Here is a 23423-nt window from a genome sequence, read left to right on the forward strand (position 1 = left end):
TCCCTATTGCCTTTGGCACGAGTACAGGGTAACCGTCGATTTTCTCGTCCTTTCTTAGCTTCAAGTTCAGTCTCCTGTCCAATATAATCCCAAGGTTTTTTGCACACTCACCAACTGGAATTTCGATACCACATAAGAAAATAGGCTTAACCGTGGGAAAACTTTCACAAATTTCTACAGAAACTCACAGCGAATGCTGTCAAACTAAATTAAAAAATGTTCAGGATTTCTTCTATTCAAAATTAGGTTTTCTACAGTAGGTTTACGACTTTTGCGACATACGTATTATACCGTCGCAAATGTATGTCGCAAAAGTCACAGTTTGTGACAGGCCAACCCTGATGGGGGCTATACGTAAAAGTGGACCGATATGGCCCATTTGCCATACCATCCGACCTACATTAATAACAACTACTTGTGCCAAGTTTCAAGTCAGTAGCTTGTTTCGTTCGGAAGTTAGCGTGATTTCAACAGACGGACGGACGGACATGCTTAGATCGACTCAGAATTTCACCACGACCCAGAATATATATACGTTATGGGGTCTTAGAGCAATATTTCGATGTGTTACAAACGGAATGACAAAGTTAATATACCCCCTTCCTATGGTGGAGGGTATAAACAAATTTTTGTGAGTTAGTCTTGATCAAATGATTTTTACATCGTGTAACATAATCAACCTTTATCACAAAAAGTATATATTTTTCTTGGAAACAAATTTCCTTACAGCGAAAAACAAAAGGTAAATAATGGCTGTTTTGTCGTTTTGGAAGGAACGAATTATTTTTTTTTGCCTGTACCTCTGGAACTAATTATGGCCTTCAAACAGGCGGTAAAATCATCATATTTTGGCCCATGATAATGATGATCAGCGTTTTGGAATTACTCTCGAAATGCCACAAGTGTAAAAGTAAAGGGTGATTCTTTTGAGGTTAGGATTTTCATGCATTAGTATTTGACAGATCACGTGTGATTTCAGACATGGTGTCAAAGAGAAAGATGCTCAGTATGCTTTGACATTTCATCATGAATAGACTTACTAACGAGCAACGCTTGCAAATCATTGAATTTTATTACCAAAATCAGTGGCAGAAAATCCGCTTTTTTATCGACAAATTTTGTTCAGCGATGAGGCTCATTTCTGGTTGAATGGCTACGTAAATAAGCAAAATTGCCGCATTTGGAGTGAAGAGCAACCAGAAGCCGTTCAAGAACTGCCCATGCATCCCGAAAAATGCACTGTTTGGTGTGGTTTGTACGCTGGTGGAATCATTGGACCGTATTTTTTCAAAGATGCTGTTGGACGCAACGTTACGGTGAATGGCGATCGCTATCGTTCGATGCTAACAAACTTTTTGTTGCCAAAAATGGAAGAACTGAACTTGGTTGACATGTGGTTTCAACAAGATGGCGCTACATGCCACACAGCTCGCGATTCTATGGCCATTTTGAGGGAAAACTTCGGAGAACAATTCATCTCAAGAAATGGACCGGTAAGTTGGCCACCAAGATCATGCGATTTGACGCCTTTAGACTATTTTTTGTGGGGCTACGTCAAGTCTAAAGTCTACAGAAATAAGCCAGCAACTATTCCAGCTTTGGAAGACAACATTTCCGAAGAAATTCGGGCTATTCCGGCCGAAATGCTCGAAAAAGTTGCCCAAAATTGGACTTTCCGAATGGACCACCTAAGACGCAGCCGCGGTCAACATTTAAATGAAATTATCTTCAAAAAGTAAATGTCATGGACCAATCTAACGTTTCAAATAAAGAACCGATGAGATTTTGCAAATTTTATGCGTTTTTTTTTTTTTAAAGTTATCAAGATCTTAACAAATCACCCTTTACAACTGATCCGAAGATTTTGATGGCCTTTTGCCGCAGAAGTCATGATTGACGCGTGTTGAGTGCGATGGTGCTGATTCCTTTTGGAATGTCCATGGTCTGCGGCCGAAATGTGTATTTGCCCAGGGCTTTTATGCTGTCTTTAGGATAATATTCGAATTTATTTTGACGATGAATACGAGTGGGGAGCGACCATCGGCCGTTATAGCGACCCACACCATTACCATCGACGGCGCTTGAGTTCTGATAGTCAATCGTAGGTGTAAATTTGTATTCGACTTATTTGGCAAGTACACCCCCTGATTTTGTTTTTCACAAACTGCTTAATTTGGAATGGCTTCTTGTGGGAGAAAACTAAATTCGGTAACTGACACTTTCGTGCAAGCGAAGCAACTCATTGGCTCTTTCCTGTCTAACTTTATTTTGGTGATCTATTGCTCTTTTTTCTCAATATGTGTTGTATCCTTTCTCGCGATATGTAACTCACCGGCAATATTTCTGCTACTGCGGCGTGGTCTTCAATTTTCGGATAATTTCTTGTATTGTTAGCATTTTTCCGTCCAGTTTTTGGACACAATACAACACTGCCTATATCACGGTAACGAGCAAAGAAGAAGATTTTTTTTTCACATGCGGGCTGGATATCATTTCAAGCTGAAGTTTGTTGCACGAAATATCAGCTACCTGGTAATTTAACTTATAGTTTTATATCTTCCATCCATCCCACATTAATGGATAAAAATCGTATATATTGCCATTGATATGAATTCTATACATCATATATATAAACTTATATTAAAGGGATATCTTAAAATTCAATCAAAATAGGCGACAAAATTAATTACCCTTTCATTGACAAAGCATTTTCCCTTAGGCTATTCATAAAACTCCAAATTTGGTTGACCAAAAATTGCACTGTTTGCAGCTTTTTTTATTGCAGATGCAATTTCGTAGTTCCTGAACGGAGGACATGATCCTCATACATGTTACGCAGTGTTCAACACAGTAAAGATTATCTCTGTGGCCAATGAAAGCCAAAAATTAAGCAAAAAATTTAAATAACCCCTGCGGCGTTGAAGACATTGGCGCCTCGGGCTTTAACCATGGCCAAGAAAAAAAAAAAAAAAGAATCAAGGATGACCATGGGATGAATTTAACACATACTCCCAAGGAGAAGTAAAAGAAGAAGGGACACTGCTCATTTCTGTGGCACTGCGTGAAATGTAATCAGCTTTTTTTGCTGTGCTTTACTTTAGGGATCCAATACTGGACAAGTGCCTATGGTGGCATCATCCCTGGCCCATTATGATGTACCGTCTGTGTTTATGATTGTGTCTCGCGTTTGCAGTGCTCGTTTCTCCTCTTGCACAGAAAAGATCAAACTGTTCTTCCAGTTTAAATGAATCTGACGACAGGATGTACACAAATGATCAATGCCCAACATTTGTTTATGGAGACTCAATTATAAATTAAGCTCACAACCAGGTTGGCTCCTCGGCAAATAAAATTGAATTTATCTCCTGTTGAACGACTTAAGTTGCGATTATTGTGAAGCCTGTTGTGTTTTCCTTATTTACACATCGCGGGTTATTTTTTTTTCTTCGATTTTTTGTGTTTTTTTTTTCATGTCTGTGTCATTGGCGTTTTGTTTGTTATTTAATGCGACAAAATATTTTACAAACATAAATTTTCCACAAATGTAACAAAATGCGTACCAACCGCTGTGCATTGACTATGTGTTGATACCAAACTCTGGTTGGCTTGCAAGGGAACCAACAAAGGCCATGTGCGTGTTTGGGGATTTTTGTGGTCATAACTGAGGATATGGGAAAGGTGTGAACAAATTCAGTTAATTCACAATTTAGCCATAGAACATTGTGAGCCAACAATGCAATTTCCAAATGATTTACAAGCTAACCTAAATTAAGATGCCAAATATGAAATTCAAGAATTGTAGGATACAGTTGGTGTTGCAGACAGGTTAAAGTTGTAGCCTGCATTAAGTAGTGAAGAAAATATCCTATTGATGTATTTTACCGAAAATATCCTATTGATGTATTTTACTGAAACACGATGGGGCCAGAATCTAGAAATTGATTCTATACCCTAGAGTTTCGTAGACCTACACTGATAAAAATATTGTCGTGAGGCCAAAGATTTCATGTCCTTAAAATACGAATGCGATTTTTGCTTAGCATAGAAGACGCATTTCTCTGATATACAGTTTGTTTTCCTTTTTCAAAAGTCGATAAACATTCCAAGGAAGTCGTTTTTTTCCTTATAATTGAGTGATTCCATATAAAAATGGGTATCTCAACGTGAAAGAAAATTCCATTTGACTAAGGTCAAATTGGCTTTAATAATTCGGAAAATTCTTTAAAAAGACGATTTCATTGTCTTTAAATTTGTAGACTTTTTATATTTTCACTACAAAGCACAAAAACGTTCAAAAATAAGATATGTTTTTCAACACTTTATTTTAAAGAGGGTTTTTACTTGAAACCTAGCAAAATTTCTACTTGAAGTCGACTCTGAATTTGGAAATTAAAGTTGTTGTTAACACGTTTTCAAAAGGCTTTGATAGCATATAAAGAAAAAAGAGTTGAAATCAGTATATAACATACGGCCGTAAGTTCAGCCAGGCCGAATCTTATATACCCTCCACCACCGCTCCAGGTTTCATTAAAACATCGGAGGGCAATTGGACAACGTCCAGTGAGGAGACGCTGGAGGTACTATTGGACACACATTTTCCTGGAAATCGGACAGTCGACAGCCATGTTCTGGCGGTGCCACAGGGGCTACTTAAGTCTCTGGAGAGGATGATAGGACAGGTGTACTGAGACCGCATTACATGAACTAGTCAGCTTTAATGAAAGCTCATTATCTGTCAAAGAATACACAATCGTGGCGTTTCTAGACATCGAAGGGGCGTTCAACAATATCCACACTGAAAAAACAGTGAACCCTTTTCCATTGCAAAATGAACTAAACTGTAGTAATATTGACCATGATTTAGCCCTTAAGATTTTTTTCAACTTGTCTAGTTTATAATTCTCTGAAATTTTAGTTCATCTATAACATTGTAGATTAGTTCAGTTTTACAACACCATAAGATTTATATACCCCTACCAAGTTAAAAAGTCAGTATTATTTTGGTTTACTTGCTTATTTTGTGGGAAACCCGATAATAAAAATTGGTTAACAGTCTCTTTAAAATGTCGACGACTAAACTATTTTTAAATCGATCATTCCACAGTACAGAGAAATTAAATAATTAAAGGAACAACAAATCGTTTTACTATTATGAAAATTTTCATACATTAAAATTAAACTTTCTTTAAGCAAAAGTACTTTATTATAAAAACTTATGATGAAAGTTCTTAATACAATGTTTTTTGTGAATAAAAATTGTGACCACGCTGTTTGGACATTTTGACTTATCCTTTTTTTATTCATCGTAGGTAGTTTTTTCACATATCTTGCTGGAAAAAAGGGAAACAAAAATGAAAATTGTTAAAAATTAACACCATGTAATGAAATATAATTTTTAATTCTTGATTTTAGCTTGTAACTTACCATATTTGGGACATCTTATCAAATGGTGTAAAGAATTCAACTTTTCTTTGGAAAACGTATCTCATAAAATTTGTACCTGAAACAATTAGAGAAATAATGAAGTATTCTAAATAAACTCATAAAACTGTGTTGTTATCGATGTGAAGGATATAATAAAATAAATATTCTAGTTGAAAGAAAGCCAAAGTTTTAATATAAAACTTACCAATTCTCTATTAAATTGTACGCTGAGGGGAAATATAAAAAGTTGTCCAAATTTATTTGGGTTACTCTGAAATTAAATATTAAATAAAATTATTAAATACGTTTTCAAAAAATCTAATGAAAAAAACAAGTATATACGGCCGTAAGTTCGGCCAGGCCGAAGCTTATGTACCCTCCATCATGGATTGCGTAGAAACTTCTTCTAAACACTGCCATCCACAATCGAATTACTTAAGCTGCGGTAACGCTTGCCGATGGCAAGGTATCTTAAAACCTCCTAACACCATCTTCTAAATTGTATGTAAGTCCATACGTGGTATATATTAAATCAAAAAAGATCGATCCAATACGTATATAATTCAGTTTGACAAAGTAGACATAAAATTTTGACAAAATTTTCTACAGAAATAAAATTTTAACAAAATTTTCTATAGAAATAAAATTTTCACAAAATTTCCTATAGAAATAAAAATTTTGACAAAATTTTTAATAGAAAGAAAATTTTGACACAAATTTCTACAGAAATAAAATTTTAACAAAATTTTCTATAGAAATAAACTTTTGACAAAATTTTCTATAGAAATAAAATCTTGGTAGATTATTTTTGGCTCGAGTGGTTATGAACCGAATAAAATTTGAACAAAATTTTCTATAGAAATAAAATTTTGACAAAATTTTCTATAGAAATAAAATTTTGACTACGATGAAAATTTTATTATGAACCGAATAAAATTTTAACAAAATTTTCTCTAGAAATAAAATTTTGACAAAATTTTCTATAGCAATAAAATTTTTTTTACAAAATTTTCTATAGAAATAAAATTTTGGTAGATTATTTTTGGCTCTAGTGGCAACCATGATTATGAACCGATATGGACCAATTTTTGTGTGATCGGACCAATTTTGGTATGGTTGTTAGCGACCATATACTAACACCACGTTCCTAATTTGACCCGGATCGGATGAATTTTGCTCCTCCAAGAGGCTCCGCAACCCAAATCTGGGGATCGGTTTATATGGGGGCTATATATAATTAAGGACCGATATGGACCAATTTTTGCATGGTTGTTAGAGACCATATACCAACATCATGTACCAAATTTCCGCCGGATCGGATGAAATTTTCTTCTCTTTGAGGCTCCGCAAGCCAAATCTGGGGATCGGTTTATATGGGGGCTATATATAATTATGGACCGATTTGGACCAATTTTGGCATGGTTGTTAGAGACCATATACCAACACCATGTACCAAATTTCAGGCGGATCGGATGAAATTTGCTCCTCTTTTAGGCTCCGCAAGCCAAATCTGGGGATCGGTTTCTATGGGGGCTATATATAATTATCGACCGATGTGGACCAATTTTTGCATGGGTGTTAGAGACCATATACAAACACCATATACCAAATTTCAGCCGGATCGGATGAAATATGCTTCTGTTAGAGGCTCCACAAGCCAAATCTGAGGGTCCCTTTACACGCAAAGAAAAAAAACGTTTGGAAAACGTGTACCGAAAACGTTTTTCTTTTGTTAGAGTTTTTTGAATTGCTTCGAAAATTTTAAACTTTTATCACCAAAAAAAAATCGTTTGTTACAAAATTTTTATTTTTTCAATAAAAAAAGTTATTTTTGAAACAACAACACAGTCCATTTCGTTTATATCAAACACTGTTCTTTTCTGACTTTAGGTCTTTAATAAGACACATTTTACAGTTCAAAATTTAATATACTACAATGTAATGTTGAACATTTTTTCGGAATCTTCCGAACATATCTGGAATATGTGTAAAAAAAAAAACAAAAAAAAAAAAACTTTGGCCGAAGCAGGGATCGAACCCACGACCCTTGGCATGCAAGTCGGACGTAGCAACCACTCCCAAACTAAATGTTTGTTTCTGTTAAATAAACTTTGTTTATTCGGTTCGTGGGCGCCGCAAGCTATGCTATATAAATATAACTTATATGGATATTTATCTATTGATGACCATAACAGGTACATAGCTCAGTGGTTAGTGTGTTGGCTTACAAAGTGCATGGTCCGCGGTTCGATTCTCCGTCCAGGCGAAAGGTAAAAAAAATTTAAAAATTTATAAAATCGTATAATTTCTTCTACATTGTTGGTATTACAGGAAAAGGTGTTCAGAACTAAAAAAACATCGTGGATGTGAGAAAGATGTGAGGGAAAATGTAATTAGCAAGAAAACAATGTTTTTTTTTTTTTGAGTTTGTCTTTATGAAATTGTTTTTACATCCTGGAAAAGAATAAACGTTTATCACAAAAAGTATAAACTTTTCTTCTAAATACACTTCCTTACAGCGAAAAGCAAATGAGAAACGAACTTTGCTTGTCTAAAATTTCGTGTGGGAGGAAAGAATTATTTTTTTGCGTGTATATGGGGGCTGTACGTAAAAGTGGACCGATATGGCCCATTTTCAATACCATCCGACCTACATCGATAACAACTACTTGTGCCAAGTTTCAAGTCGATAGCTTGTTTCGTTCGGAAGTTAGCGTGATTTCAACAGACGGACGGACGGACGGACGGACATGCTCAGATCGACTCAGAATTTCACCACGACCCAGAATATATATACTTTATGGGGTCTTAGAGCAATATTTCGATGTGTTACAAACGGAATGACAAAGTTAATATACCCCCATCCTATGATGGAGGGTATAATAATAATATGCATTAAAAACCAAATATTCTTGATAATCCTAGACAGTCATCATTCGTCAAAATGACGACACGTAATTTCATTTTCGATTTAAAATGCATTTTAGTCTATTGGGAAATGGTGAATTTAAGTTATACTAATTCGACCGTTTTATGAATTTTTGTTTTATACTACTTAAAACCAAATTGAATAAGAAAATAAACTCAAGTTTGGTTCACTTTTTCGCTCACGATGAAAATTTTAGCGTCTTGAAATGAGCCGTAGTCAAAATGACGAAGGCTGACGTTAATGTACAAAAAATAAGGATGACTGTCCAGGGCTAAAAGAAAGTTAAAGAATCCTTTCCAATTCACTATTAAATTACAGGCAAAGGAGTACTAAAAATTTGTCCAAATGTTTAAGGCGTTATTCTGAAATTAAATATTTGTTTTTACATTAAAAATATTACATTGGTTTCCAAAAAATTTGATTAAAGAAATACTAAAATAAGGCATTAAAAACCTGTAATTTTGATGATAAAAAGGTCACAAAAACGTAAATATTCTAGTTAAAATAAAGCCAATTTTTAAAAGAAACCTTACCAATTCTCTATTTTTTATTTGTTCGAATCCGTCTGGAGTTGCTCTGAAATTAAATATTGTTTTTACAACAAAGAAAAACATTAAACTGGTTTCCAAAAAAATTAATTAACAAATAATAATATACATAAAAAATATTCTTTTTAAAAGAAAGTCATATTAAAAAAATACTTACCAATTTATGAATAAACTATACGCTGAGATATAACAAAAATTTTCCAAATTCATCTGGAATTGAATATTAATTTTTTACATAGAATAATAAAAATTTCAATACACTTTCAATTTCAACATATTTTCCTAAATATTCGTAATAACTTTTTTCTAAACTACCGATAAAATATTAATAACTTTCATTTAAAAGGTTTAATAAACAAACACCAATACATGTCTCAAAAATCCAAAATATTCCATGCCTTTATACTCCCTTGTTGCATACCTACTTAAAAGATGCAACAGCCCACGCCAACGCCAACTATACAACTGAAGCATGCCAAACAAAACCAAGCAAAGCCAAAACATTCCTACAACAACAAAAACACATGTGCCTTTATTGAAAACAACACCTCATCCAGCCAAATAAACCATCCGCGAATAACAAACACACACACACAAACCACTAAATGAACAAAAATAAAAACAACCCCACGCTCATGTATACACAACAAAACTCAAGTAACATCATCTTTACATTAATCATATTCCACTATGCCGATAAAGATCTCTGTACTATGCATTAGTTCATCGCATCTGCTGACAATTTACTCTAAGAATAATATTCGTAAAGGCACACCAGTTTACGAACAATGAAACGTTTAACTTAAAATTTGCAAAATTTTCAAGAAATGTTATCTACCATTTTTGACGAAAATGTCTATAAATTTAATTACATGTGAACTAAAAATATTTCATTGGGTAATTTTTTACCAACAATTATTAACTATAGGAATTGTCAGTAAGAAATTGCTATCCACTTTCAAGTTCATTTTTCGTAAAAAAATATTTTCTCATACAAAAAAATCTTATAGTAAATTGCACTTATTATTTAGAAAATACTTTACATTTCACAAGTAGTTTTATAGCATGACAAACGAATTTTTAACTACCAGTTAAGAAATTTTTTAAGGAAATTTCCATCGTATTTTGTAGGTCATGAACTAAACGATTGCTACTTAGAATTTGTAAAATTTCCTTCCGAGTAGTTAATTTTCGTTGAAGATGCGAAAAATGAACTAAAATTCTGGAAAATTCTTGTAATAAATTATTGTAAAAATTTTCTTAAATTTACGAGACACTTTTTTTTCTGTGCATGCGAGCTCGATTTTAAATGGACTGACAACTCTGAATGGACATCAGCCGGTTTAAATTTTAGTTCTAGAGAAGCACAATGTTACTAAAAAATGTGGGAAACATTTAAATCTGAACCAATTTTGAGACAACTTCGGAAAAGAGTATTTATGATTTGTCGGTCGATAGATGTGTAATAGAGTAATAGGAAAATTTGAGTCATTTTGATAAGTTTTCGACTTAGCAGTGGCGATTTTATAAGGAAAATTTGGGTATTTTGGCCATTTTTGCCTAAATCGGAAAAACATATATATGGAAGCTATATCGAAATCTAAACCGATTTCAATCGCATGCATAGTTACTATGTTAATTCTACTCCCTGTGCAAAATTTCACGTAAATCGGATTACAACATTGACCTCTGTGGTCCTATGACGGAAAAACGGGCGAAAAATAAAGGGTGATTCTTTTGAGGTTAGGATTTTCATGCATTAGTATTTGACAGATCACGTGGGATTTCAGACATGGTGTCAAAGAGAAAGATGCTCAGTATGCTTTGACATTTCATCATGAATAGACTTACTAACGAGCAACGCTTGCAAATCATTGAATTTTATTACCAAAATCAGTGTTCGGTTCGAAATGTGTTTCGCGCTTTACGTCCGATTTATGGTCTACATAATCGACCAAGTGAGCAAACAATTAATGCGATTGTGACCAAGTTTCGCACTCAGTTTACTTTATTGGACATTAAACCAACCACACGAATGCGTACAGTGCGTACAGAAGAGAATATTGCGTCTGTTTCTGAGAGTGTTGCTGAAGACCGTGAAATGTCGATTCGTCGCCGTTCGCAGCAATTGGGTTTGTGTTATTCGACCACATGGAAGATTTTACGCAAAGATCTTGGTGTAAAATTGCCGCATTTGGAGTGAAGAGCAACCAGAAGCCGTTCAAGAACTGCCCATGCATCCCGAAAAATGCACTGTTTGGTGTGGTTTGTACGCTGGTGGAATCATTGGACCGTATTTTTTCAAAGATGCTGTTGGACGCAACGTTACGGTGAATGGCGATCGCTATCGTTCGATGCTAACAAACTTTTTGTTGCCAAAAATGGAAGAACTGAACTTGGTTGACATGTGGTTTCAACAAGATGGCGCTACATGCCACACAGCTCGCGATTCTATGGCCATTTTGAGGGAAAACTTCGGAGAACAATTCATCTCAAGAAATGGACCGGTAAGTTGGCCACCAAGATCATGCGATTTGACGCCTTTAGTCTATTTTTTGTGGGGCTACGTCAAGTCTAAAGTCTACAGAAATAAGCCAGCAACTATTCCAGCTTTGGAAGACAACATTTCCGAAGAAATTCGGGCTATTCCGGCCGAAATGCTCGAAAAAGTTGCCCAAAATTGGACTTTCCGAATGGACCACCTAAGACGCAGCCGCGGTCAACATTTAAATGAAATTATCTTCAAAAAGTAAATGTCATGGACCAATCTAACGTTTCAAATAAAGAACCGATGAGATTTTGCAAATTTTATGCGTTTTTTTAAAAAAAAGTTATCAAGCTCTTAACAAATCACCCTTTATCTGTGGGTACACTGAAAAAAAAGCATACCCGGTTCCAAAGATTTTGTCTTTACTTTAAAAAATTTGGTATTGATTCCGAGCCAAAGAAGCAGAGAATACAAGTAAGGATACTTTTAAGACACAATTCTCTTTTAAAATCGGGTTTTGTGTACTTGCTTCTAGGAAGCAAATTTTAATTTTTTGCTTTTTCAACTTTTTTTCTTCATATGCTATCAAAGTCCTTTAAAAACGAGTTAACGACAACTTTATTTTCCAAATTAAGATTGACTTCTAGTAGAAATTATGCTGTGTTTCAAGTAAAAAAACGTCTTTAAAATAAAGTGTTGAAAAACATGTCATATATTTAAACGATTTTTTGCATTGTAGTCAAGATGCAAAAAGACAACAAATTTAAAGACAATTTCATTAAATTTAAAGATTTTTTCTAAATTATTAAAGTCAAGTTGGCCTTAGCCCAAACATTTTTTCTTTCATGTTACGATATCCATTTTTAAATCAAATCACTTAATTATAAGGACAATACGACTTCATTGAAAAGTTTATAGACCTTTGGTCAAGGAAAAAAACTTTATACTAGAGAAATGCGTCTTCTATGCTAAGCAAAATTTGCATTCGTGTTTTAAAGACATGAAATCTTTGACCTCACGACAATATTTTATTCAGTGTATATGAGTCTACATCGGTCGAAAGATGTATTCGGGAGCTATATCTAAATCTGAACCGATATAAACAAAATATAGCAAGCGTATTTAGAATGTTAATTGTACTCCCTCTGCAAAATTTCATGTAAATCAGAGTTTGGCTCTGTGGTCATATTAGTCCATATCGGGCGAAAGATTTCAACTAAAGTTGGCACAATTAACGATACTATTAAACATACTCCTTGTGAAAAATTTGAAGCAATTCAGGCAAAACTCTGGCTTTTGAGGCCATGTAAGGCCAAATCGGATGAAAGATATATATGGGAGCTATATCTAAATCTGGGAGCCACCGTGGTGCAATGGTTAGCATGCCCGCCTTGCATACACAAGGTCGTGGGTTCGATTCCTGCTTCGACCGAACACCAAAAAGTTTTTCAGCGGTGGATTATCCCACCTCAGTAATGCTGGTGATATTTCTGAGGGTCTCAAAACTTCTCTAAGTGGTTTCACTGCACTGTGGAACGCCGTTCGGACTCGGCTATAAAAAGGAGGTCCCTTGTCATTGAGCTTAACATGGAATCGGGCAGCACTCAGTGATAAGAGAGAAGTTCACCAATGTGGTATCACAATGGACTGAATAGTCTAAGTGAGCCTGATACATCGGGCTGCCACCTAACCCACTTCTATATCTAAATCTGAACCGATTTCAATCAAATTTATCAAGCATTGGTAGAATGTTCATTCTACTCTCTGTGTAAAATTTCATCGAAAATCGGTAGTAAACTTTGGCCTCTGTTGCCATATGAGTCTAAATCGGAAGAAAGATATATATGGGAGCTATATCTAAATCTGAACCGTTGTTTTCCAAAATTAATAGCGATTGTCTTTGTTCCACAAAACGACCTGGAATAGGGTCGATCGGGCTTAAACTGTGACCTGTACTTTGCGCACAAAAATACATGAACAGACAGACAGACAGACGGACGGACAGACGGACATCGCTAAATCGATTCAGAATTTAATTCTAAGACGATCGGTATACGAAACGATAGGTCTGAGACTTTTCCTTCTTGGCGTTACATACAAATGCACAAACTTATGTTATTATACTCTGTACCACAGTAGTGGCGAAGGGTATAAAAAGTAGAGCCTAAAACCAAAAATTGTGCATTGGCTATACACGGTAGTGGTAAGACCTATAATGCTATATGGTGTTGTAGTCTGGTGGCCGGCACTTCACCAGCCGACAAATGTAGACAAAGTTCAGCGTATGGCGTGCTTGTGTATCTCAGGCGCATTCAGCAAGACAGGAACAAATTCCCTTAATGTCATGCTGCATCTATTGCCTTTAGACATTTTGGCCAAACAGTCAGCTGCAACAACGGCTGTGCGGTTGCACGAGCTATAGCTGTGGTCGGAAAAAAGTTACGGTCACAGTTCGGTCCTCAAAATAATGCCAGATGTGCCTAACGTAGTGGATTATACCCTGGCAAAGCCACTTTTCGACAAAAAGTTTGAAACTCTAATTCCCAACAGTGAAGCGTGGTGTACACAGACCCCGGGGAATAAAAGATATATAGATTTCTATACTGATGGCTCCAAATTGAATGGACAAGTGGGGTTCGGAGTATATTCTAAAGATCTGGAAATTCGAATAGCGAAAAAATTACCTAATCACTGTAGTGTTTTCAGGCTGAAATATTAGCAATAACAGAGGTGATGAATTGGCTGAGAAGTAATGTTCCAACAAATATTGGCATTAATATATACTCAGACAGTCAACCTGCAATAAAATCCTTGGACTCTGTGTAGCTTAACTCGACAACGGCCATCGACTGCCGCAAATCTCTCAATGAGATAGCTGAGCAGTACAATAATCACCTAATATGGGTGCCTGGCCATAGGAATATACCTGGGAACTGCGAAGCGGATGGGTTGGCGAGGTTAGGGGCTACCTTACATATTCCAGGGGAACTAGAATCTGTTGGTATGCCCCTGGCTATGTGCAAGCTCATACTGCCGTGAGAAGGCTGTTATGATGGCAAATGTTCGATGGGAGAATTGCAAGGGTTGTAACGACACCAAGCAAATATAGCCCCATTTAAACCTAAACCGTACACTAGATATGCTAGAGTTCTCGAGACGTCAGATATCACCCCTGACATCTGCTATAACGGGTCGCTGCCTGATAGGCGATTTTGCAAAAACTATTGGCGCGAAGTATAATGACTATTGTATGAGCTGTCATGATGCGGAGGAAAAGGAATCAATAAAACACCTCTTGTGTGAGTGTCCTGCATTTTTGTAAGGCGTAAGCAAATTTTAGGGGCCTGGAGATAGCTTCAGATTACTGGCGGACCTGGAAAACGTTAACTTAAGCAGTCTGCTAATGTTTTTGGAACAATCTGGTTGGTTCAACAGAAGAAAATAATCGAGAATGTTCAGCGGTTAAAACTAGAAGTGCCCATATGTAATAGGTACTTTTAGTTAATGTGGTATCACAATGGACTGAATAGTCTAAGTGAGCCTGAATCTTAATCGGGCTGCCACTTTAACCTAACCTAACCTATGGATTGAGTAGAAACTTCTACTTAAGACTGTCATCCACAATATAATTAAGTTCTTAACCCGGTATATGGAATATAGAGAAGTGTAAAAATAATTACCAGCGGAAATGAAGTTTTGCGCGGTAATTAGAGAGCCGAAATGAAATATAGGGGCCCTTTTTAAGGGGGCTATATACAGTTATGAACCGATATGGACCGATTTTTGTGTGATTGGCGAAAGGTTTATCTGGAGATTCTGTATAACTATAGACCGATATGGACGAATTTTGGCATGGTTGTAAATACTAAATACTTAGACCAAATTTCAACCTGATCGGATGAAATTTACTCCAGAGGTCAAATCTGGTGATCGCTTCTTATACGGGCTTTATATATAGCCCGATATGGACCGATATGAACGAATTTTTGCATTTTCTATAGAAATAAAATTTTGACAAAATTTTCTATAGAAATAAAATTTTGACAAAATTTTCTATAGAAATAAAATTTTGACAAAATTTTCTATAGAAATAAAATTTTGACAAAATTTTCTATAGAAATAAAATCTTGACAAAATTTTCTATAGAAATAAAATTTTAACAAAAATTTTCTATAGAAATAAAATTTTAACAAAATTTTCAATAGAAATAAAATTTTGACAAAATTTTCTATAGAAATAAAATTTTGACACAATTTTCTATAGAAATAAAATTTTAACAAAAATTTTCTATAGAAATAAAATTTTTGTAGATTATTTTTGGCTCGAGTGGCAACCATGATTATGAACCGATATGAAAATTATTTATTTGACAAAATATCACAGAATTTTTTAATTTACATCCAAAATATTGAATTCGGATCACACCTAAAAAAGTGATGCAAATTCAATGCAACGGCTGTTGAAATGGAGGACTTCCGTCCTATGACAAGCCCATGTAAAATTCATCGCTTCTGCGTCAATTTTGCACCACTTCCGGATCCAAAAAGAACATTTTCATTACTTTTTTGGCGACGCTTTTTTTGCTGGGATAACTATAGACCGATATGGACGAATTTTGGTATGGTTGTTAGCGGCCATATACTAACACCACGTTCCAAATTTGAACCGGATCGGATAAATTTTGCTCCTCCAAGAGGCTCCGGGGGTCAAATCTGGAGAACGGTTTATATGGGGGCTATATATAATTATGGACCAATTCTGACACGGTTGTTAGAGATCATATACTAACACCATGTTCCAAATTACAACCGTATTGGATGAAATTTGCTTCTCTTAGAGACTCCGCAAGCCAATTTTGGGATCGGTTTATATGGGGGCTATATATAATTATGGACCAATTCCTGCATGGTTGTTGGATACCATATACTAACACCACGTACCAAATTTCAACCGGATCGGATGAATTTTGCTCCTCTAAGAGGCTCCGGAGGTCAAATCTGGGGATCGGCTTATACGGGGGCTATATATAATTATGGATCGATATGGACCAATTTTGGCATGGTTGTTAGAGACAATATACTAACACCACGTACCAAATTTCAATCGGATCGGATGACTTTTGCTCCTCTAAGAGGCTCCGGAGGTCAAATCTGGGGATCGGTTTATATGGGGGCTATATATAATTATGGGCCGATGTGGAGCAATTTTTGCATGGTCATTAGAGAACATATACCAACACCATGTACCAAATTTCAGACGGATCGGATGAAATTTGCTTCTCTTAGAGGCTCCGCAAGCCAAATCGGGGGATGGGTTTATATGGGGGCTATATATAATTATGGGCCGATGTGGAGCAATTTTTGCATGGTCATTAGAGAACATATACCAACACCATGTACCAAATTTCAGACGGATCGGATGAAATTTGCTTCTCTTAGAGGCTCCGCAAGCCAAATCGGGGGATGGGTTTATATGGGGGCTATATATAATTATGGACCGATGTGGACCAATTTTTGCATGGTTGTTAGAGACCATATACTAACAACATGTGCCAAATTTCACCCGGATCGGATGAAATTTGGTTTTCTTAGAGCCTCCGCAACCCAAATCGGGGGATCGGTTTATATGGGGGCTATATGTAACTATGAACCGATATGGACCAATTTCTGCATGGTTGTTAAAGACCATATACTAACACCATGTACTCAATTTCAGCCGGATCGGATGAAATTTGCTTCTCTTAGAGCAATCGCAAGCCAAATTTGGGGGTCCGTTTATATGGGGGCTATACGTAAAAGTGGACCGAGCAATATTTCGATGTGTTACAAACGGAATGAAAAAGTTAATATACCCCCATCCTATGGTGGAGGGTATAATAAATGTGTAACAACAAATATGTACTGATAAAAATAAAAAGAGAAATTGGAGAAATAATTTTTGTTTTTAAGTTTTTTTTTTTTTAATTTCTTCATCCAAATGAACTTTCAAGGCACAACTTCTAAAGCAATGCAAAGGATATAAAAATGGACTTCAGTCCCATGTAAAAGCCTGTGCAAAATTCATTGGAGATGATCCAAGTTTGCACCACTTCCGGACCATAGATTGGGTATCTGAACTACTTTTTTGGAAGCTCTTTTTTTGCTTGACATGCGTCATAAAGCGAGAAGGACCTTAATTCGTGATCACACATAGAAAATCCAAACTATCACCCAAATCTCGAAAGATGCGAAGTTTTTATATTAAAAAACTTTGTTTTTTCATACTTCTAACTATACGTCCTAGAGCGAAAGTGACCTTAATTCACACTGAAAAAAATATTGTCGTGAGACCCAGAATTCGTGTTCTTAAAATACGAATGCGTTTTTTGCTTAGCATAGAAGACACATTTCTCTTATATAAAGTTTTTTTCTTTGCCCGAAAGAACATGAACTTTTCTATAAAGTCGTTTTTATACCCTTCACCACTACTGTGGTACAGGGTATAATAAGTTTGTGCATTTGTATGTAACGCCAAGAAGGAAAAGTCTGAGACACATCGTTTAGTACTCCCTTAATGTCATGCTACATCTATTGCCTTTAGACATTTTGGCCAAACAGTCAGCTGCAACAACGGCTGTGCGGTTGCGCGAGCTATCGCTGTGGTCGGAAAAAATGTACGGTCATAGTTCGGTCCTCAAAATAATGCCAGATGTGCCTAACGTAGTGGATTATACCCTGGCAAAGCCACTTTTCGACAAAAAGTTTGAAACTCTAATTCCCAACAGTGAGGCGTGGTGTACACAGACCCCGGGGAATAAAAGATATATAGATTTCTATACTGATGGCTCCAAATTGAATGGACAAGTGGGGTTCGGAGTATATTCTAAAGATCTGGAAATTCGAATAGCGAAAAGATTACCTAATCACTGTAGTGTTTTTCAGGCTGAAATATTAGCAATAAGAGAGGTGGCGAATTGGCTGAGAAGTAATGTTCCAACAAATATTGGCATTAATATATACTCAGACAGTCAACCTGCAATAAAATCCTTGGACTCTGTGTTCCTCAACTCGAAAACGGCCATCGACTGCCGCAAATCTCTCAATGAGATGGCTGAGCAGTACAATATTCACCTAATATGGGTGCCTGGCCATAGGAACATACCGGGGAACTGCGAAGCGGATGAGTTGGCAAGGCTAGGGACTACCTTACATATTCCAGGGGAACTGGAATTTGTTGGTATGCCCCTAGCTACCTGCAAACTCATGCTGCGTGAGAAGGCTGTTAGGATGGCAAATGTTCGATGGGGGAATTGCAAGGGTTGTAACGACACCAAGCAAATATGGCCCCGTTTCAACTTAAACCGCACACTAGATATGCTAATGTTCTCGAGACGTCAGATATCACTCCTGATATCTGCTATAACGGGTCGCTGCCTGATAGGCGATTTTGCAAAAACTATTGGCGCGAAGTATAATGACTATTGTATGAGCTGTCATGATGCGGAGGAAAAAGAATCAATTAAACACCTCTTGTGTGAGTGTCCTGCATTTTGTGTAAAGCGCAAGCAACTTTTAGGAGCATATAGCTTCAGATTACTGGCGGATCTGGAAAACGTTAACTTAAGCAGTCTGCTAATGTTTTTGGAACAATCTGGTTGGTTCAACAAAGAAAAATAATCAAGAAGATTCAGCGGTTAAAACTAGAAGTGCCCATATGTAATAGGTACTTTTAGTTAATGTGGTATCACAATGGACTGAATAGTCTAAGTGAGCCTGAATCTTAATCGGGCTGCCACTTTAACCTAACCTAACCTAACCTATCGTTTAGTATACCGATCGTCTCAGAATTAAATTCTGAGTCGATTTAGCGATGTCCGTCTGTCTGTCTGTCTGTCTGTCTGTCTGTCCGTCTGTCTGTTGGTGTATTTTTGTGTGCAAAGTACAGCTCGCAGTTTTAGTCCGATTGTCCTAAAATTTGGTATAGGGTCCTGTTTCAGCTCACAGACGATCCCTATTGATTTTGGAAAAAATCGGTTCAGATTTAGATATAGCTGCCATATATATTTTTCACCGATCTGGTCATAATTGGCATGTATATCAACAGATCTTCCTCAAATTCCGTACATCCGAATATTTTATGGGTCTCGAAAAACTTGCAAAATATCAGCCAAATCGGTTCAGATTTGGATATATCTCCCATATATAGCTTTCGCCCGATTTACACTCATATGACCACAGAGGCCAATGTTTAACTCCGATTTAGTTGAAATTTTGCACAAGGAGTAGAATTAGCATTGTTGCTATGCGTGCCAAATTTGGTTGAAATCGGTTCAGATTTGGATATATCTCCCATATATAGCTTTCGCCCGATTTACACTCATATGACCACAGAGGCCAATTTTTAACTCCGATTTAGTTGAAATTTTGCACAGGTAGTAGAATTAGCATTGTAACTATGCGTGCCAAATTTGGTTGAAATCGGTTCAGATTTAGATATAGCTCCCATTTATGTTTTTCTGATTTCGACAAAAATGGTCAAAATACCAACATTTTCCTTGTAAAATCGTCACTGCTTAGTCCAAAAGTTGTAAAAATTACTCCAATTTTCCTAAACTTCTAATACATATATATCGAGCGATAAATCATAAATAAACTTTTGCGAAGTTTCCTTAAAATTGCTTCAGTTTTAAATGTTTCCCATATTTTTTTTGACTAAAATTGTGTTCCACCCTAGTGCACTAGCCGACTTAAATTTTGAGTTTATAGATTTGTAGAAGTCTATCAAATTGTGTCCAGATCGAGTGATATTTAAATGTATGTATTTGGGACAAACCTTTATATATAGCCCCCAACACATTTGACGGATGTGATATGGTATCGAAAATTTAGATGTACAAAGTGGTGCAGGGTATAATATAGTCGGCCCCGCCCGACTTTAGACTTTCCTTACTTGTTTCTTCATAATTAAGTGGTTCCATTTAAAAATGGGTATCTTAAAATTAAAGAAAATTTTGTTTGACTTGATCTTAGTCAAACAAAATTTTCTTTCATTTTACTGTCGTTAGTAATTATGAAAAATTCTTCAAAATTAAAGAAATTGTCTTTAAATTTATTGTCTTTTTGCATCTTGACAGCAAAGCAAAAAAGCGTTTAAAAATGGGAGACGTTTTTCAACACTATATTTTAAAGATGATTTTTACTTGAGACATAGCAAAATTTCTTCTTGAAGCCGAAAATGAATTTTAAAATTTAAGTTGTCGTTAACACGCTTTTAAAGGATTAATTAACGAATAAATTATAATTTGCTGCCTAGAATCAAGTTCGCAAAACTTAAATCTAAAAGATAATTCTGTCTTAAAAGTCAATCATTAATGTAAAGACAAAATCTTTGGAACCGGGCATGCTTTTTTCAGTGCATGACCACTCCTAGAAAATCCAAAATTCCACCCCAATCCTAAAAAAATCGAAATTTTATATATGAAAACCTTCTTTTGCTCAAATCTCCTAATCTATGCATCATAGAGCGAAACAATTTCTTTCTTTATATATTAACACGTAAGAAATCGTGGACAAATACCACTCTTTTGCCGAAAAATATTCTCAATTTTGCTATAATGTGATGAATTGGCAAACATTTCAACATTGATTAGAAGGCAATTTATCAAATGAAGGATAACCCAATGTCCCATTTGAATACCTTCTCTACAAAGGAAAGCCAATAACGGAACAATTTTCTTGACTATCATTAAATGGCGTAGGAAGGCTGGGGATGAGTAGCTCTTGTTTACAATACCTTAGAAAAAATGAAAATAACCCCTGTCCCTTTCTACCGCTTGTCTACTTCTTGCCATAATAAATGGTTTGCACCTTTGTGGCAAGTAGAAACAATCCATCTCAAATGTCCATTTTATATATAAAATATGTAAAGGCAGTCATGATAGAAAAAAAAACCTTTTGAGTTTACGTATGCCGTTCATGAAATATGGCACGAGACATATATCTGGTAATCCTTTATCAATACCCAACAATGACGAAAGGATAAACAAAGGACAAGTAGCAAGGTTTTCTCCATCATTTTACAATTTCCTTGTATTTTCTTATGGTTTTGCAAAAAACAAAAAGGTGAATTTAAGCTGGACCAGAAAAATCGAAGAAATTTGCTGAAGCGTTAAAACCAAAATGTCAAAAAGTTACACAAACAATCTTTACAAGTTTAAGTCCCATGGGGAAAACATCTTCTCGAACGAAAACAAAAAAGCCAAATCCTTTGGTCAAAGGATATTTAAATTGACAAGCGTAAAAATGAATGTGTACTTTAAGCCCTTCAATGGTAAAAGGGTGTTATTTGGTGGACTGTGAACGAACACATCATTAATGTCTGGGAGAAATTCTAAGACAATCTAGCAAAATTCGTCTCGGTTGTAATAACGCTACAGCCTTCAATCAGGGAGGGAGGGATTTTAAAATTTGGCACATATTTGGTTGTTTTGAATGCGAATTTTGCAAACAGGTCAAATTCAAAGATGGATTTTTTAGGTACAGGTTTTAATATAGCTCCAATAGAAACTGGCAGATTTGACTTTTTGAGCATCTAGACTTTTATGGGATTTGCCTGAAGTAAAAAAAATATATATATTTTAGAACCACAAATAGATGTTCTGAATATGGTGCACTGAAAAAAAAATATTGTCCTGAGGCCACAGATTTCTTGTCCTTAAAAAGACGAATGCGAATTTTGAAAGACATATTTTAGAAGACATATTTCTTTGGTAGAAAGTTTTTCCCCTTTTTCAAAATTCGATAAACTTTTCAATGAAATCGTTTGTTATGATAATCAGGTGATTCGACTTAAAAATGGGTAAATTTATATGAAAGAAAATATTGTTTGTCTAAGGTCAACTTTGCTTTAATAATTCTGAAAGATTCTTTAAAATTAATGAAATCGTTAAGTTTGTTATCTTTTTGAAAACAAAGCAATAAAGCGTTCAACAACATGATATGTTTTTCGATACTTTATTTCAAGGACGTTTTTACTTGCAACATAGCACAATTTCTACTACCAGCAAAAGACCTGCTGAATTTTCAGCAGCTTTGTAGGAAGTCACAATCAATCATCGCTTACTTCTGCGAGGAATTCACTGATGATTTTAAAAGAAAATGTCCCACTTGAATGTGCTACTTCTTTGTATGAATTTCAGAGCTTTCAGAAGCAGTAAATTTATATGAGGAAATCATTTACAACTTTAGTGCGCTTAAGAATGCATATAAAAAATTCGAATATATGTGCAGGTTGCTGGCCCCAAGTAATATTCTTAGCTGGAATTAACCCTTTCACTACCGAAATAAACCTAATGTTAAAAACTTTAATTTTTCTTCTGTTTCTATTTGTACTAACAGCATGTAGAACATAAATTGTAATTTTGAGAACCTACACGCAAAAAAATAATTCCTTCCTCCCAAACGAAATTTTAGACAAACAAAGTTCGTTTCTCATTTGCTTTAAGTTGAAAGGAAGTGTATTTGGAAGAAAAGTATATACTTTTTGTGATAAACGTTTATTCTTTTCCAGGATATAAAAAAAATTTCATAAAGACTAACTCAAAAAAAAAAAAAAAAAAAAAACAAGTATATACGGCCGTAAGTTCGGCCAGGCCGAAGCTTATGTACCCTCCATCATGGATTGCGTAGAAACTTCATCTAAACACTGCCATCCACAATCGAATTACTTAAGTTGCGGTAACGCTTGCCGATGGCAAGGTATCTTAAAACCTCCTAACACCATCTTCTAAATTGTATGTAAGTCCATACGTGGTATATATTTAATCAAAAAAGATCGATCCAATACGTATATAATTCAGTTTGACAAAGTAGACATAAAATTTTGACAAAATTATGTACAGAAATAAAATTTTAACAAAATTTTCTATAGAAATAAAATTTTCACAAAATTTTCTATAGAAATACAAATTTTGACAAAATTTTCTATAGAAAGAAATTTTTGACAAAAATTTCCACGGAAATAAAATTTTAACAAAATTTTCTATAGAAATAAACTT

Source organism: Haematobia irritans, chromosome 3 (genome assembly GCF_050003625.1).
Source record: "Haematobia irritans isolate KBUSLIRL chromosome 3, ASM5000362v1, whole genome shotgun sequence".
In the NCBI taxonomy this organism is placed as follows: domain Eukaryota; kingdom Metazoa; phylum Arthropoda; class Insecta; order Diptera; family Muscidae; genus Haematobia; species Haematobia irritans.